The sequence below is a fragment of the Alligator mississippiensis genome, chromosome 4 (assembly GCF_030867095.1).
Source record: "Alligator mississippiensis isolate rAllMis1 chromosome 4, rAllMis1, whole genome shotgun sequence".
Classification (NCBI taxonomy): domain Eukaryota; kingdom Metazoa; phylum Chordata; order Crocodylia; family Alligatoridae; genus Alligator; species Alligator mississippiensis.
The window spans coordinates 224,326,843-224,342,152 of NC_081827.1; the positions used below are offsets into that span (position 1 = coordinate 224,326,843).

Sequence of the window (15,310 nt, forward strand, 5' to 3'; positions counted from 1 at the left end):
AGGCTGATTTTAGTTTTACCAAATGATTTGAAATTTCAAAACATGTTTTCATTCTACACTACAGCAAAACATAGGTTTCTGAGAAAGTTGTTTTGCAAAAATAACCCCCACCCTGATACAAGACTTTCTTAGGGTTATATTAGATCAGGCTTGTCCAACATATGGCCCGCAGGTCACCATGCAGCCCTCCAAGCTGTTTTCTGAGGCCCGAGGTGCTGCGATGGGAAACAAAAGTAAATACTGTACTTTTGTTTCAGGGGGGTGATATGATGCCGCTTCCTGTGAGGTCTTTGAATATGGCTTGCCAGTCCACTGGGTGATAACAAGTTCATGATCTGGCCCCACATTCAAAAAGGTTGGACACCCCTGTATTAGATGGATGTATATGTGAGAGATGGTCTAAAATAGTGACCTAGTCTATTCACATTGACACCTTCACCACAACACATGGCCTTTAAGAAGTGGGGCAGAGGGGGGGGACAAAGGGAGTGTGAGAAGGAACTTTTCTTTACAAAACAAATAAATGGTCTGGAATATTAAAATACCATTCAGAGGCGTATCAGATACCTTTCCTTCACTTTTGGCTATATACGTGCTGCTCCTTTGAGATGCAGGTTTGTTGGTTGTAGCTGTGTTGGTTTAGGAACATAGGTAGGCAAGGTTCTTTGGGTAAATGTGATATCTTTTATTAGATCAACTGAATAGTTGGAAAAACATTATTTGCAAGTTTTCAGGCACAAATACCCTTCATCAGGCATAAGGAGTCTCTCCAGAGTCTCCCTGGGCATTTATACATATACTTTTTTCCAGCGATGTGCCAAAGATCCACTTCTTTGGAGCAGACTCAATTAGTCAGGTCTGCTTTGCATGCAAGCCGAGGTGACCTGCACTGCACTGTGTGCAGTTGTATAAGTGGCAAAATGTGCGTAACACATAGAACATGGCAGTGGTGCACTTTTGAACTAAAGCACCTCCAAGGTGTTGTAATTCAAAAGCACACCGCCACCATTTTCTCAGTGCTGATGTGCATTTTGCCGCTTATACAACTGCATGTGTTGCAGCGTCGGGTGCTTTTCATAGCACTGGGCACTGTGACGCATGCATGTGTAAAAATGCCCCCTATGCCTGACAAAGGGTGTTTGTGCCCAAAAGCTGGTAAAGAGCTCCTTTAAGATATTATTAGGTTGTCCTTTGCTTGCACACTAAGTTAGTCTTGTTACTACCCCTAGTGGCCTATGTAGGACCCAGGCATGTTTTAGTTGTACATCATCCTATGAAAGGAGAGGAAAAAAATGAGTGGAGGAAGGATAAGATGAAGTTTCAGCAACCTACAGAGAAGCAATTTATTTGACAATACAGAAACACTACTGCTTATTTTTTTTTGTTAAACAATTGAATAACAAATTCACATTTTTGTCCACAAATTAATGAGTCACTAAGTCAGGAATTAACTTTCGTCGAAGCACTTACTGCCAACAATGAAAAGGAACAAACAAACAAAAAAATCCCAACGGCAACAACCCCTCCCCCACCCCAGGTAGATTTTTATCTGCTGCTAACAAAGTAACTTTAATGAGTTTAGAACAAATTGTTTGGCAGCCTTTCTTGAATGTTTGAATTTAGAATTTGGTGTTTATTACAGCAGTAGCAGTCCTGGGTAACTTTACTGAAGCATGTGGTATTACTTGCGTTTCATCTCATTGTAACAGAGGAGAATTTGATGATTTTATCTAAACTACTGCACCAGAGTGTATAATTAGTGTCATTATTTCAGTTGCATTTAAGTCAGGCATATTCACATAATGTAAACCTCAGATTATAGAAAGGACCAAAATGGTCTTGTGCACTTCTTAATGCCACCATCTCACGAACCCCTGGGTGGGATTCATTATCCGCTGGGTGGGATTTGTTATCAGCAGAATGCTGAGGTAGAGTCATTTGCACTATTTTACCTTTGTGTGTTTGGGATGAGGTGATGGGCAAGAGGCTGAGCAGCCCCTTAAGTTGCAGAAAGGGTCTTCAAGATGACCGGGAATGGCAAGTTTGGACTGCTTTGTCCCTTTTTGATCTCTTCAATCTACCTTTGCCTCTCTCAGCAATGCCCTCTTTTCTTCACCCTTTCCCTAACCTTTGTATTTAAATTCCTTTCTACTTCTCTGAAAATTAATTAATCACATCTGACAAAGTAGTCTGCAGCCTACAAAAGATCATGCCTCGCTAAACAAGTTAATGTAGAAAGTTCCACTTTGCCCTGCCTTCTGCTTAACTTCAGGCTAACATGGCTAACTACTGCTGTAGTATTTTATAGATATGTAATGAAATTTTACTGTTGGAGTCCAGACTCAAAAGACTTCCCCCTTTTATTAATAGTCGGGGGCATTTATAAACATGGTCTGGGAGGCAGGGTGGGGTGCTTTAATTAACGTGGCTCCGAGAGCTACGCTAATTAAAGTGCCTGGAGCGTTACATGTATCAGTGTCCCGGTGCTGAAAAACAGCGGCAGGGGCTCTTTAACTAAAGCTCATTGAACAAGGTTTACTTAAAGTGCTCCTGCCACCATTTTTCTGCACAGGGACACTGATACACATGACACCTGGAGCCTGCTGGAGCACAGAAATTACCACTCTGGCAGGCTTGATTAATTACAGTGTGTTGTAATTATAGGACATTGGAGCAACTTCCCTGCATGTGTATAGGAGCAATATATTCCAACATGCCTTACTAACATATGTGCTTTTCACAGGGTTGTTAACACCTTCCTAATAAATTATACTTCTTGTCCAAGAGAAACAGTTGTAGCAATTTCCTCTTTTTAACAAGCTCCGTGGCTGCATGCTCACTGGATGCAGGATGCACGTCCTCTTTATATTCTAAGACATACCCTTTGAAGACAGGTATAACTTATCTCTTCCTTTTTCTCTTCCCTCACATACATAAGAACAAGACATAATAGTGCATCACCACGGAAATAGAAGGTTAGAAGTCTGGTCCACAAATATAATAAACAAAAAAGAGCTTCTGGAAACAATTCTGCTGTTACAGGTTACCTATAAAACATTTAAAGTCTTTGCAATGTTATGCCATCATAAAGTTAGAACAGTTTCAGAGCAGTCACAGGTAAAGGCTTAATGCTGTGTTAGATTTGCATGGACAAAAGCTCCCTCCTTCCTCTGGGGTGTGAGAGGAGGGGAAAGGTGGCATGTAGCTCAGATGCACAGAAACCACTTTCTGGCTTCCCAGTGGCAATGCATATGAGGCACACGGGGTGCACATGCACCCTCTGAGAGTGCTGGTGCACCCCCTGACAGGCCATGCTCCCCATTAGGTGATGGGTGGGGGGGCAGGCAGGAGTGCCAGTGCCCCCCCCCCCCAAGCAGCGGCCGGGAGTGGGCGCACCGGATGAAGCGCCACGGCCAATTCTGGGACCAGCGTGGCCAAGACCCCTCCTCCACCCCTGCCACTGGTCACTGACTGGTTACACGTGACCCCCCCTGACTAAGGTGGCACTGGTCTAGTCACCTATATGACTTCCCTCACCCAGCAGGCACCAGCTGGAACCATGGGTGAGAAGGGAAAAGCCTTGGAAAAAAAGATTATTTTAAATGAGTAGACCAGGGAGAAATAAAGAGAAAAGCAGTAGGAAAAAAGAATAATAATAATAATAAAACAGAACAAAAATATTCATGTGTTTCACTGAATTGGGATTGGCTTGGGGTGGGAGGAGAGGGAGTTGGGTTAGCACTTGCACCAGGGTAGGGCTGAGACCCAGCAGGCTCACTGTGTGCATGCTACAGTGGAGCAGGAGTTGGGTTAGCACTCACACTGTCAGAACTGAGACCCAGTGGGCTTGCTGTATGCATGCCACACCAGGGCAGAGCTGAGACCAAGGGAGAGATTACACATTAGAGTTAGCAAGTGATAATCCTAAGGAATGTTAGTTGGTGTCAAGATTAACAAGTGCTAGTCATTAATCACACATTCAGAGTTAATACCTTCTCTAATGTGCACTGCTCAGATCTGCCGCTAAAAGGCTGGTGAGCTGGGGCATGCAGGTGTGCTCCACACATGCCCTGCTCACCAGCTGTCTAGTCTAGCTGCAGTATCGGCCCTCCAAATCACTTGGATTACCCGTGCTCCCCTCATCCAGTGACGGATCCCTTCTACACCCCTGGATCAGCCCCACTATCCCCTAATTGGTTCCTCTGTTACTGGATCACTGCCCTGCCACCCTAATTGGCCCAAAAGAGGTAGTTGTAGCAGTAGCGGGCAGTAGTAGTTGCTGCTTCTAGGCTGCCTGCAGCCTGTGCCACCCCCACACACCTGGATGCAGGCCCCAAAACTGCCTGAAGTTCCTAACTCGCCTGACACCTTCTCTGCTTTCCCTTCAGTTGCAGGGCCTGGCATGGCCTGGATATGGGCATGTTAGGGAGGCATGGTCTACAGGGTCTCCAGGAGGAGGCAGAGGGGGAACCCCTCCACCAGAACTTCTACTACTCATGGGCTGATTTCAGGCAACAGGGCAGTGATCCATGGGTGGAGGGACTGATTGGGGGCCAGAGGGGGCAATTGTGGTGGCAGGGGAGCAATCTGGAAGTGAGGGGGGAGCAGAAGCCCAGCAACTCCCGACCCTGTCCTCTCCCTCTTTCTCCCCATCTCCAATCCTTCCCCCTCACCTCTTCTGCATGTTCCCTACACTGGCTCCCCTACTCTCCTTCACCCCTTTTCTCTTCTTCCACATTCACCCATTCCCACCCACCTATTATTTGACTGTTCCCAGCTGTGAGCCCTGGGCTGTAGAGTCCTGGATGATATCTAGTCCACCTGGGAGCAGTGCCTCTTGGGATACTGGAGGACTGGAGTGTCCGATCTATACAGGTACTGCAGAGCTGGGTCAAAGTAACATGCTGCTTCTTTCAGTAAAGTGCATGGGTGTTTGGGGTTTTTTTTAACACCTGCAAGCAGTCTTAGAGGGTACTAAATATGGGTAGTAACTCATTTTTAATGGGTGAATGCTCTTGTTTTTTAAGAGCCATTATGATGTTTTAAGGTAACCTATAACACTACCCTTAACCTCAAAATAACTAAAGTTTTAAGGACTATTGTATTTAAGTAGTCCCTTTAAGATAGACATTGGATAACTCATCATGTTTATAGTGTATGAAATTGGAAAGGCTCCAAGTTTTCTTGGCTAGCCATTGACTTTTTTTTAATCAGATTTTCTGCAGTTGAATTGTGCAGAAAGTAGCCTTCCTGTGTGGGAGTCTCCTGTGTAGTTAGTTTCATTTGTTAACTTTGCCATTATCAACACTTCAAAGATTCTTTCAGACCATTTTCTTTCATATGGAGCTTTCTTCCCATCCCATTTCATTATGATCTTGCCCAAGGCTGCAACTAGGAATAATGAGATTAGTTTCATGCATTTCAGCCCATATTTCCTTTTAAACAGCAAGCTTAAAATGGCCACTATTGGATCCTTGGGAAAATGTGTTTGGCTAATAATGTAGAACAATTCAGGCATTGGATTAATACTGTCACCTAGATATATGAACCATATTTCTTTCTGCTTGTGTGGATTATTGCAATATGGAGCTCAGGCTACAGCAGATCTTAAGCCTAAATTTTTTTTCTACAATTCTTTGTGAAGAGATCTTAGTACCTTCTCTCTCATGCTCATGAACCACTCTACTTTTCCATAATGAAGTGCCTGAAGTGCAAGTTTAATACCTCCCTTCTTCTAACAAATTATTATTTTAGTGAAGCTATCACTTTTGAAACTTCTTCATACAGATTCACTCATCTGACTTTTTCTAATCATAAGGTGTAGGCCAAATTTATCTTCCTTATTCAAGCAAAATAGCTGGTGAACTTGAAAGTAGTTTTGCCTGAACAAATAATGGAAGATTTAGCTCCATGATTGATACACAAAGTTCCTAGCTTTTATTCAAAGAAGGATAGTTATTTTAATTGTTGAGTTTATCTGTTCAATGGAATAATGCATAGGAGATAAACGACACAAAAAAATCAACCAACCAAGCTCCAAAACTTGAAGACTTTAATACTCTCCTAGTCACAAACCTTCAGTAGCTAGGTCCCAACAGCTAGTTCCCAGCAGAGTTGTTTATATAAGTTGGGCACACTTGAGCTTCAGGAAAAGGATGCATCTGAGTCCCAGCCTCCAAGACCAGGTAACTGTAAAGCCAAAATAAACCTTATAATAATCATAAACAAAGTGAACAAGGATGGAATTGGAACAAATGGCCAAAAGTAACCTCTAAGTGACGTAACCTGGCATTCAAAGTTTCCAGTATAAATATTCCACTCAGTAAATTCTCTGAGCATTTAAGTTAACAGCAAGGATGTCATTTGGGATCTGCAAGGAGAATTTTGTCCTAATAGAAGTAGGTAGAGAGAAAAAGATATAACACAGGTGCTAGAAGAATAAAAATGAGAACATCATCCTTAAAGACCAAGTTTTTTTTGTGGTATCTTTTATTGGACCAACTGTATAGTTGGAAGAGCTGTTGGACAAGCCTCCAAGTATCTGATACCTTCCCTCAGGTCTGAAGGATTTAACCAAACACAGATTTAGCTCTCCCAATGCTACAGTTGATTCAATAAAAGGTATCACAAAAAAGTCTCTCTCAACATCTCCTGCACCACAGTTACAATACACTCCAACCTTACTACAATGTTCTTAGACGTATTTTCTTGTAGGAGAACATAAGATAAATTTAAAAATACTATGTGGATTTCATATCTTTATAGATAATATCACATTTTAATATGGTTAAGTTGATAGATTTGGATGCATTTTCCTGTGAGACAAATTATATAATTTCTTATTTCTGTAATTTTCATTAATTCACTACCTCACTAAAATGTATGAGGAAAGCATAAAGGTACCTATCTGAAGTAAAGTCAACTTTGTCTAATTTAACTTATTCATTGAATGACAGACTCTGAATGCATAGTCTGGTTTGAATTTCAAGTACCTGGGGAAAGCTGTATTACTTCTAGCACATAGTGGAAAGAGCATGGTGTGGTTTTACATATCTGTGGTAGTTGCTTAGTGCAAGGCAATCAATTTTTTTTTAGCCTGTCATACAACTTAATGAGGGAAACTGTAATGATTTCCTATGGCTCAGAAGTTTCTCTCCTACTGTTCGAACCCAGTGGAATTTTCATACTGTGTATCAAAGCTAGCAGGCTTCACAACAGAAAGTTATTAAAAATGGAGAAGAATGACAAGTGATGGTTTATTACCAGACCTAACTAAGGAATCAGGGTATATCTATAAAATAAGTACTTAATTTGGCCAGTCAGAAATATACTTATTAAAATGACCTGTTTTGCTGTAGATGTTATAGTTTCCAAGTTTAGCTAGTATAGATACTTTAAAATATATTGAACTACACAAAGCTTTTTTGAGAATGTAAACCAGGTTCTGTGAAATTACCTTCCATTTTTAATTGCTTAAGTTTTACTAAGATGTATTCAGAGTTTTGAATTAGAAGTACATTTAGAATAATGTATGTATCATCTTGGAATCTAATGGTAGTTATTACTAAGAGCTGACAATTCACTTGCAACAATATGAAGAACAAAACCTGAAAGTAGTTATTTCCCTTTTTATAGCACAAGAAACAAAAAATGCACTCCAAGACTTATTATGGACTACAGTCAAAGGTAATAAACTCTTTTATACTAAATAATGTTTAAGATGGCTTATAACATGAAAAGGGCATTTGACTAAAAATAATTTAGTGGTTGTGCACTACACAGGAAAAGTAAAGGTTAAATCCTGGCTCATCAGGTGTTTTGCTGTTTGCTTCAGTCTTTAGGAAGGGTTTGAACAGGGAGAGAGAGGAAATATTACATGCTTGGGCTTTGAGGCACAGCAGCTGAATTATGGGTCAACTGGAGGAATACGGTGTGGGCATCAGAGAGTTTAGAGAACAGTATTTTGCTTAGAACTGCTTGAAAAAAAATTTAATGCAAAACTTTGAAAATTTCACGTTGTCTGAATGACAGGCAATGTTCTTTAGTCTAATCTTTTATTAGACCAACTCAAATAGCTGGAAAAATTCTTCTTAGCAAGCTTCGGGCACAAACACCCTTTGTCAGGCTGTTGTCTGAATGTAATTCATTTTTTCACTTTTTAAATTTCCTAGTCAAACTTCACTATGAGTTTTCAGGATGTCTCTCCCTAGTCTCACTTCTTCAGTGTCTCTTCTTTTTCCATCCACATGATATAGTATAGGAAACATGGGTACCCATGTCTAATCAGCAACCTACCCTGTTTAATAATCCATTTATCATTAGAGTTGAAGGCTTCCACATTCATTTCATTCAAAGCAGGGTTCTGAAGTATACCAAAGATAAGTCTTTTTTCCCCTGTGTTTCTGATGTTGTTGTAGGGGTTCTACAAAAGGGCTGATTCTTCTCTCATTTCTATTAGTCTTACACTCCATTAGTTCAGCTAAATGATTCCTGAATTACACTGATATGAGAGAATTGAGCCCAACTAGCTAAACCAAGTGGTGTATAAATGGTAAAACTATGCTGTAGTTATTTTGGATGAGTTCAAACTAGGGTAATTTTCATACTGAAGGAGATATTGTAGTAGGATAAACAATTAACAGGAAAATATAGGGAAAAGTGTGCTGGGGAAGGAGTGTTTGTTTAATCTGCATTTTCTGGTATTGACATTTAATTAGTTTTCCTCCTGATAACTCTTCCCTTGGATCAGCATATCTATCTAGCAACACCCCTAATGGCTATATATATATTTTATAGCCAAATTAACTGCAATTGTATCCCTCTGTGCCTATGATCTGTTCACATGTACCATGAATCTCTGTTTTTATTCCTGGTAATTTTAGTTTAACCAGATTTTAATGGAACCATACTTGGTCATACAAAAACTGAATTTTGCCAATGCAAGGTCAAATAGCTTTCCTAGCTTTATTTCACTTGGTATTTTTTAAAATCTACTCTCCTTAGTAAAGTACTTGGTGTAGCCATTATCAAGGAAATAATATGGGAGCTTTGAGCTAAATTACAAAATAGATGAAAAATTAAAGGCCCCTCTTTGTAGTCAGTTTAAAATTCCTTCCAATTCAGTGCTGAATAAATGGCATCCTAACTGTCAGTCAGAGTGGGCATTGCTTCATCAGAACAGACAAATGGAACATCCTATTTGGAGATTGGAAAAAGACAAGTTATAACTTTTTCCCAGTTGAAATGTTAATTGAAGTGCATTCTTGTTAAATAACTTATTCTTAAATCCCACAAGTAGGCAGTAACTCTAGATTAAAGGTCCATTTCTTATGCATTCTTTAAATGGGAAGTGTCCCTCAGAATTTTACCATTTACTTTCCATTGTTCACCAGGTGAACCCCCAAATAGCTGGCTCTCCTCTTGACACAAAAGTTGGCAACAGAAGGCAGGGCAGATTAACAGTAAATGGTCATCTCATTTTGCAGCAGAATACTTCATTGTGACTTTCAGCATCATCAGTTCTTTGACATTAACTTGGTTTTGAGTGATTAGATGTGTGTGTGTGTGTGTGTGTGTGTGTGTGTGTGTGTGTGTGTGTGGTCAGTGTAATAGGGACTTAGGCAGGAGCCCTGTTACTGAGTCAGGTCAGACAGGATGACCTGACACTGCACCCCACCAGGTGGAAAGAATCATGCACCGGGGTTGTGGCAGCGAGACACCACCACAGGCTCCCAAAAGGGAGTGAGCAGACCCCACGAGCCCCATACCCCGGGAGCAGACCCCCAATAGGGATGACTCACCTCCTGCCGGGCAGCTGGAACAGGAGCCACGACTGTGATCACAGCTGCACGAACCGGCATTACGCTGGCTGTTTAATCAACTGTTTCTGGTGCAGGAAACAGTTGGACCAATCCCGGCAGCCGTACTGGCTGCTGTGGGAAAGTTTAAAAGCCCTGTCATAACTAGGGCGGGGAGGGAGCCGGAGAAGGAGAACGCGGGCCGACAGCTCAGTGGGCGTGCCGCAGCTCCCACAGGCAACCCCAGGAAGGTCTTTAAGCCCCCTGCCGGAGGCAAAGCAGGGGCATCCCTCCACTTCCCGTCAGAAATGGAGGCCGGGGAGGCAGGGGAGTCCCTTGCAGACAGCAGGAGGGAGGAAGCATTTGAGCCCCCTGGAGGAGGCGGGGGTAGAGGAGGCAGTCCTCTGCAGCCCTCTCCTCCACAGGGGAATATTTTTTTTTAAATTAAGATAAACCCCAAGGAAGGGGAAAAAGCCACCGCAACCAAGAAGGTGGGCCCTGGGCCACCCTACAGGGCCAAAGATCATTATTGATAGACATCCACCAGGTTGGCGAGTGGACAGGGCGTAGGGGAGGCAGAGCCCCGTGGAACATCACGCCAAACAACCGTAAGTACTGCCGGCCATTGGGAGAGCCCCCCTGGGAAGATCTGTACTGGGAAAAAACCCTCTCCTAGTTGTTTTTCATCAAAGTCGTGGCAGGAAAGTCAAGGGGAGGGGCTACACCCCGACAAGCCAGGTGGCACAAAGGGCACAAAACGCCACAGGGGTGAAGACTGGGTGATTAGCCCACTATGGCTGGTATAAATTCGGCGGCAGGGCATAGGCATTTTGCGTTTGGGCACCACAAGATTTACATGAGGCAACCAAGACACAAAATAAAGGAGTGCAAGGAGCCAGACTCGTGACACTGCAGCACACTGGGACCATGGGATGCTGGATGGTGGAGGATCGGCCACAGGACTAGGTACTTACCTGGAAATGGCAGTGGCTCTGGTGATTCCAGGGAAGAGCCGTGGCTCTTTGAAGTGGCTCAGTGGGAAGCTGGGAGAGAAGTGGAGGTCCCCTGAGGTGAGAGGCAGCCAGAAGAGCTAGAATGAGCCCCTGTTCAGTAGGGTAAAGGGCAACCATGAGCGTGATGGCACAGACAGCAAGGGAGCAGCAAGGATCACTCCTGGCACACTGCATAAACTGAAGACGTGGAGAACACACCATGCTAATGAGGTAATTAGTGACCAGAATTGTAATGGTTACTATGCATCTTTGAGGCACCTGGTGCCATTTCCCTTATCGGCAGCCTGGGCTTCCCTCACTAGTGAAGTGTAACTAGTGAGGCTCTTGCTGTTCACCAAATATCCTGCTGGTCAATAAAGCTAGGGTGTGAGAAATCGCTGCTTGGGTGGCTTTACTAATTCTGTGTGGAGCAATATCACTGAATCCCTCTTGTTATCTTTCCAATCTAAGTCATGGCAGGTGAGTGCAGAGGAAGACAAAGTTAGCAACCACAACCCGCCCACAGTCAGCACAATACTTTTGGCATAAAAAAACCCATTTAATTCTAGGAGGTAATATTGGAGTGATGCTGTAGCCATGATGGTCCAGGAAATATGCAAGAGGCAAAGATTTCTGTGGGTGATTTATCTTTTGTTGAACCAGCTGTATGGTTGGGGTGGACTTAGGTCCTGTTGAATGTTAGATGTAGGACATGTTAACTGTACTTAAAACATGAGTGTCCACATGTTCAAGCAATAAAACCATGTGCTAAGTATGATCATATTGTAGCAAAGTTATATTTTTTGTGGGAGGAGTTTCTCCAGATCATATAAGGTAACACGTTGGACTGTTCTACAGAGGTTAATGAGTTCAAGACTCTGGTGCAGTATAGGGGTTTGAACTGGCAAACGGGTGACTGTCGAGCCCCAGCACTACATCAAAGCTGGTTCAAGGCTGCCAGCAGCAAAGACCTGGCTTGCCCTGTAGATCCAGAGATAGGTTTGGATCCAGTGACTAGAGTGGCACTCTCTCCTGGGCTTGGCTTACCATGCCTCCTTCTGCCTAAGACGCATCTCTCCCTAGCATGCCAGGCACTACCTGGCTAGGCATTGTTGGGAACATGGAAGGGAGGTTGTGGGCTCCAGGCATGGGGTTGCAGTTCCTCATGGGCAGATGTATGAGTTGTGGCACCCAATGCTAGGGTGAGTGTCTGGAAGGTGGGGGTGGGGGGAGAAGTACAGCTGGCTCCAGCCCTGTCCAGAGCAAGCTGAAACTGAGGTACAGATTACCATACAACACTGTACATTCTAACTTTTCATACAGCAAGGTAATTCTTCTTACCATCTAAATAAAATATATATGCTGAGTGTTCCATGCAACTATGCCCTTAGAGAAGCTTTATGAATACAGTGTATTCTCAAAGACTTGAAGAAGCATGAACTACATTAAAAAGTTTCCCTAAGTCTCTCCCAGCCATGCATTTGGCCCAGTACAAGAGATCACCTACAAAAATCCCTGCCTTCTCCTAATGGGTAGCAGTATTGAAGTGTTAGCTTGTATCATAAAAAATAACTTTGTAAGCAAGTCACATTTATGGATGAGAATAAAACTAGAAGAGGACACAAGCTGATCACAAACTGAAGCTGGGAAGAAATTTCCTCCAAGAAATGCTGTTCCATTGGGAGCATTATGGGACTTAGTATTCCTGTGAAGCATCTTGCATTAATCACTATTGGTGAAACTAGTTTCTATGGGCCTGTTCCAATAAGAAGAAAATACATTTTGAAGGTGAAATTCTTTTCTTAGCCATACTAGCCTCAATTTGTAGCAACACCAATTACTTCAGTAGATTGTTACAATATGTGGACTCCAAACAGCTATATGTGCTCTACAAACAGCAAGCCATGTGTTGTGTTACCTACTCGTCCTTGGCATTCCTGGCTAGGCACTTTCACTTCTTGTATCTGATCTGGTTGACTGATCCTGAAGGATAACTACCTAATTCTTTTTAATTTCATTTAAAACTTTGAAAATTTTGTATGCTAAAGCTAAAATATAAAACATAGTTTGTTAATGAGAAGCTGGGATTACTATTCCAGTGGAAGCCATCATTATAAATTTGAGTTTCTTGGTAACAACAAAATGGATATTCTTTAGTTCCATTGTTTTCAGTGAAGATATCACTATCAGACTTTATGAAATGACTTAAGTAGAATTTCACATTACATATTTATTGATTTCATCTTTTTGAATGCAGATGCGTTGTTGTACTTGCTTGGTTATACAGTTAATATTATATCTACCACTCATTTTAGTGGACAAAGTGCTACAACATGGTTGCTATCACATGCAATAAATACATCTTTACCATAACATTAGAAATTAATATTTCTAATATCGAAAAAGTGTCTATATCATTCCCTCTACACATTACCTGGTCAATCACACCTTAAGTGTAATCAGCCAGAGAACAATGCCACTGTCATGAGCCTTGTAAGGTGTGGGGCTTGTAGCAGTGTTGCCCATGCTGCTCTCACTGTGAGCCCCACTGCTGATACAATCTGGAGGACAGGGAATACTGCCAACATGGTGAGCCCTGCACCTCACAAGGGTCACAGCAATGACAGTGTTCTCCTCACTGTCACCACTCTGAACCCCACATCCCCTGCTGCGAGTCCTGCTGCCGCTGCTGTGAGCCCTGCAGTAGAAGTTGGCTGTGAGGCTTCCACAGATTAATTCCAGAAGCCAGATTGGTATATTTCTCAAATAGAGAGGAATTAATTTCTGCAAGTATGATAATAAATAAGTTCCCGTGATGTCATTGTATAAAGAACATTCTAATAAATAGTGGATATTATCTTCCAAGGCTCCTAGACAGATTGGGCAATATCTTTTAGCCCTTGGAATGGAAAATTTACATCCAGCCAGGACAGCTGTGGGCATGTTTGGTCCTGATTCTAGTCCAAGAGGATTGCCATTTATTATTGAGATCCATCTGTAAATACCTTTCTCCCCCCCCCACCCCCCCAACCTAATTTTCAAAGAGTGGGGGCAGCATCCTGCTGTGAGCTCCTCCAAGCCCTGTCAGCTGCAGGACTCGGCCACAGGAGCCAGGGCAGGGGGAGCTTGGGATTGTGATGTCACAATGGGATCTAATGCAGGATTTCACAATTGTGCCTTCTGCCACATGTGTGGCATGTGGATTGTGCGTTAAATCCAATTGCGCCTTTTCACTGCACATGTAGAGGGGCCCTAAATGTCAGCTTTGTTGCATAAAAGACATTTCTGTGGGAAGAACATTCCTAGAATGTATATCAGTAGAGCTTTGTTCATATTCACACTCTGCAGGGGCCCATCATAATTTTTTGTAATAATTGGGAGTACCTTGTGAATCTGGTTGATGTAGCTGTTTCAAACATCTACTGACAAGTAGTCTCTCCAGAATTTACTAATTGCTTCTACCAGTTTCTCTTCATTAAAGTGATCTGCCTCCAGTTGAACATAACTCTTAAACACATTCCCTGCCAAGTCTACAAAATTAGAATTTGGGGACCCCTTGGTAGGGCAATTATTGTGTACACATACTGCAAGAGCATATTGAAACTATCCTCTAATGGATGCCTTTAGAAAATAAGAGGATTTTCTTCCAAATGGATAAACAGTATCTTCAGGAGTTAATTTTCTACTCTGGACAGGCGAGGGACTTCTGACTAGTTTTGTTCCATCAGCCTTTAGAGAATAGAATCTGCTTAAGCCATGGTTACTACTCATGAAAAAGAAAAACAATGCATTTAATGAAAATCAAATTGGGTATACAAACCTACTCTACTGCCATCCAGTCTACTGGATGCAAGGCCATTTTGTTTTGTGGGCTTAAGTGCCATGCTATTCTCAGCCCCCTTTACTCTGTGAACTTAAAACAATTTAAATGAATCAGCCTATTTATTAATGAATAAGAATTGAATTGGCATATAAGCTCATGATTTTATAAATGCTATAGCAAATTCCTTATATAGCCTCTTTGGCAAACAGTTGCTCTGTAATTCACATTTATAGGTGCAAGTAATATTATGATACACAGATATAATGTTCTTACACTCATTTATCAGTGGAAAAAACTGAGACACAGATGTTAAGACAAATAATTTTACAAGTGATAATAAACCAACATAAATTGAAATCTTGTGTTCAGCCCACTAAAAATTAGGGCCTACATCTATATTAAGAGTCTTAAATAAATTACATAAACTTCAATGAGAATTTACGGTGTTCAGTGCTGAGAAATAAAATTAGATCTAATTTTAGGCAAACTATTTTTATAATTTTTATATATTTTGATAATTGTTTTTATGGAATATTGATAGGATATTGGTGTAAATGACGTCCACAAGTTACAAATTTTATTATTATTAAGGATTCTGGCTAAATGCCATGCTCCCAAAGATGACATAATGTGTCATGGCATATAACCAGAATATAAATAAGTTTGAACAAAGTAACCGAACTACAAATATTATACTA

The 15,310-nt window shown here is 41.8% G+C and overlaps 1 long non-coding RNA gene across 1 annotated transcript in view; it reads left to right on the plus strand.

The window, feature by feature from the left end:
• LOC132249906 (uncharacterized) overlaps nucleotides 1-15,310 on the plus strand; it is a 73,293-nt gene that overhangs the window by 49,464 nt on the left and 8,519 nt on the right. The window contains exon 2 of the long non-coding RNA XR_009461383.1: nucleotides 7,636-7,686. This is a non-coding gene — a long non-coding RNA (uncharacterized LOC132249906). The remainder of the gene's footprint in view (nucleotides 1-7,635; nucleotides 7,687-15,310) is intronic.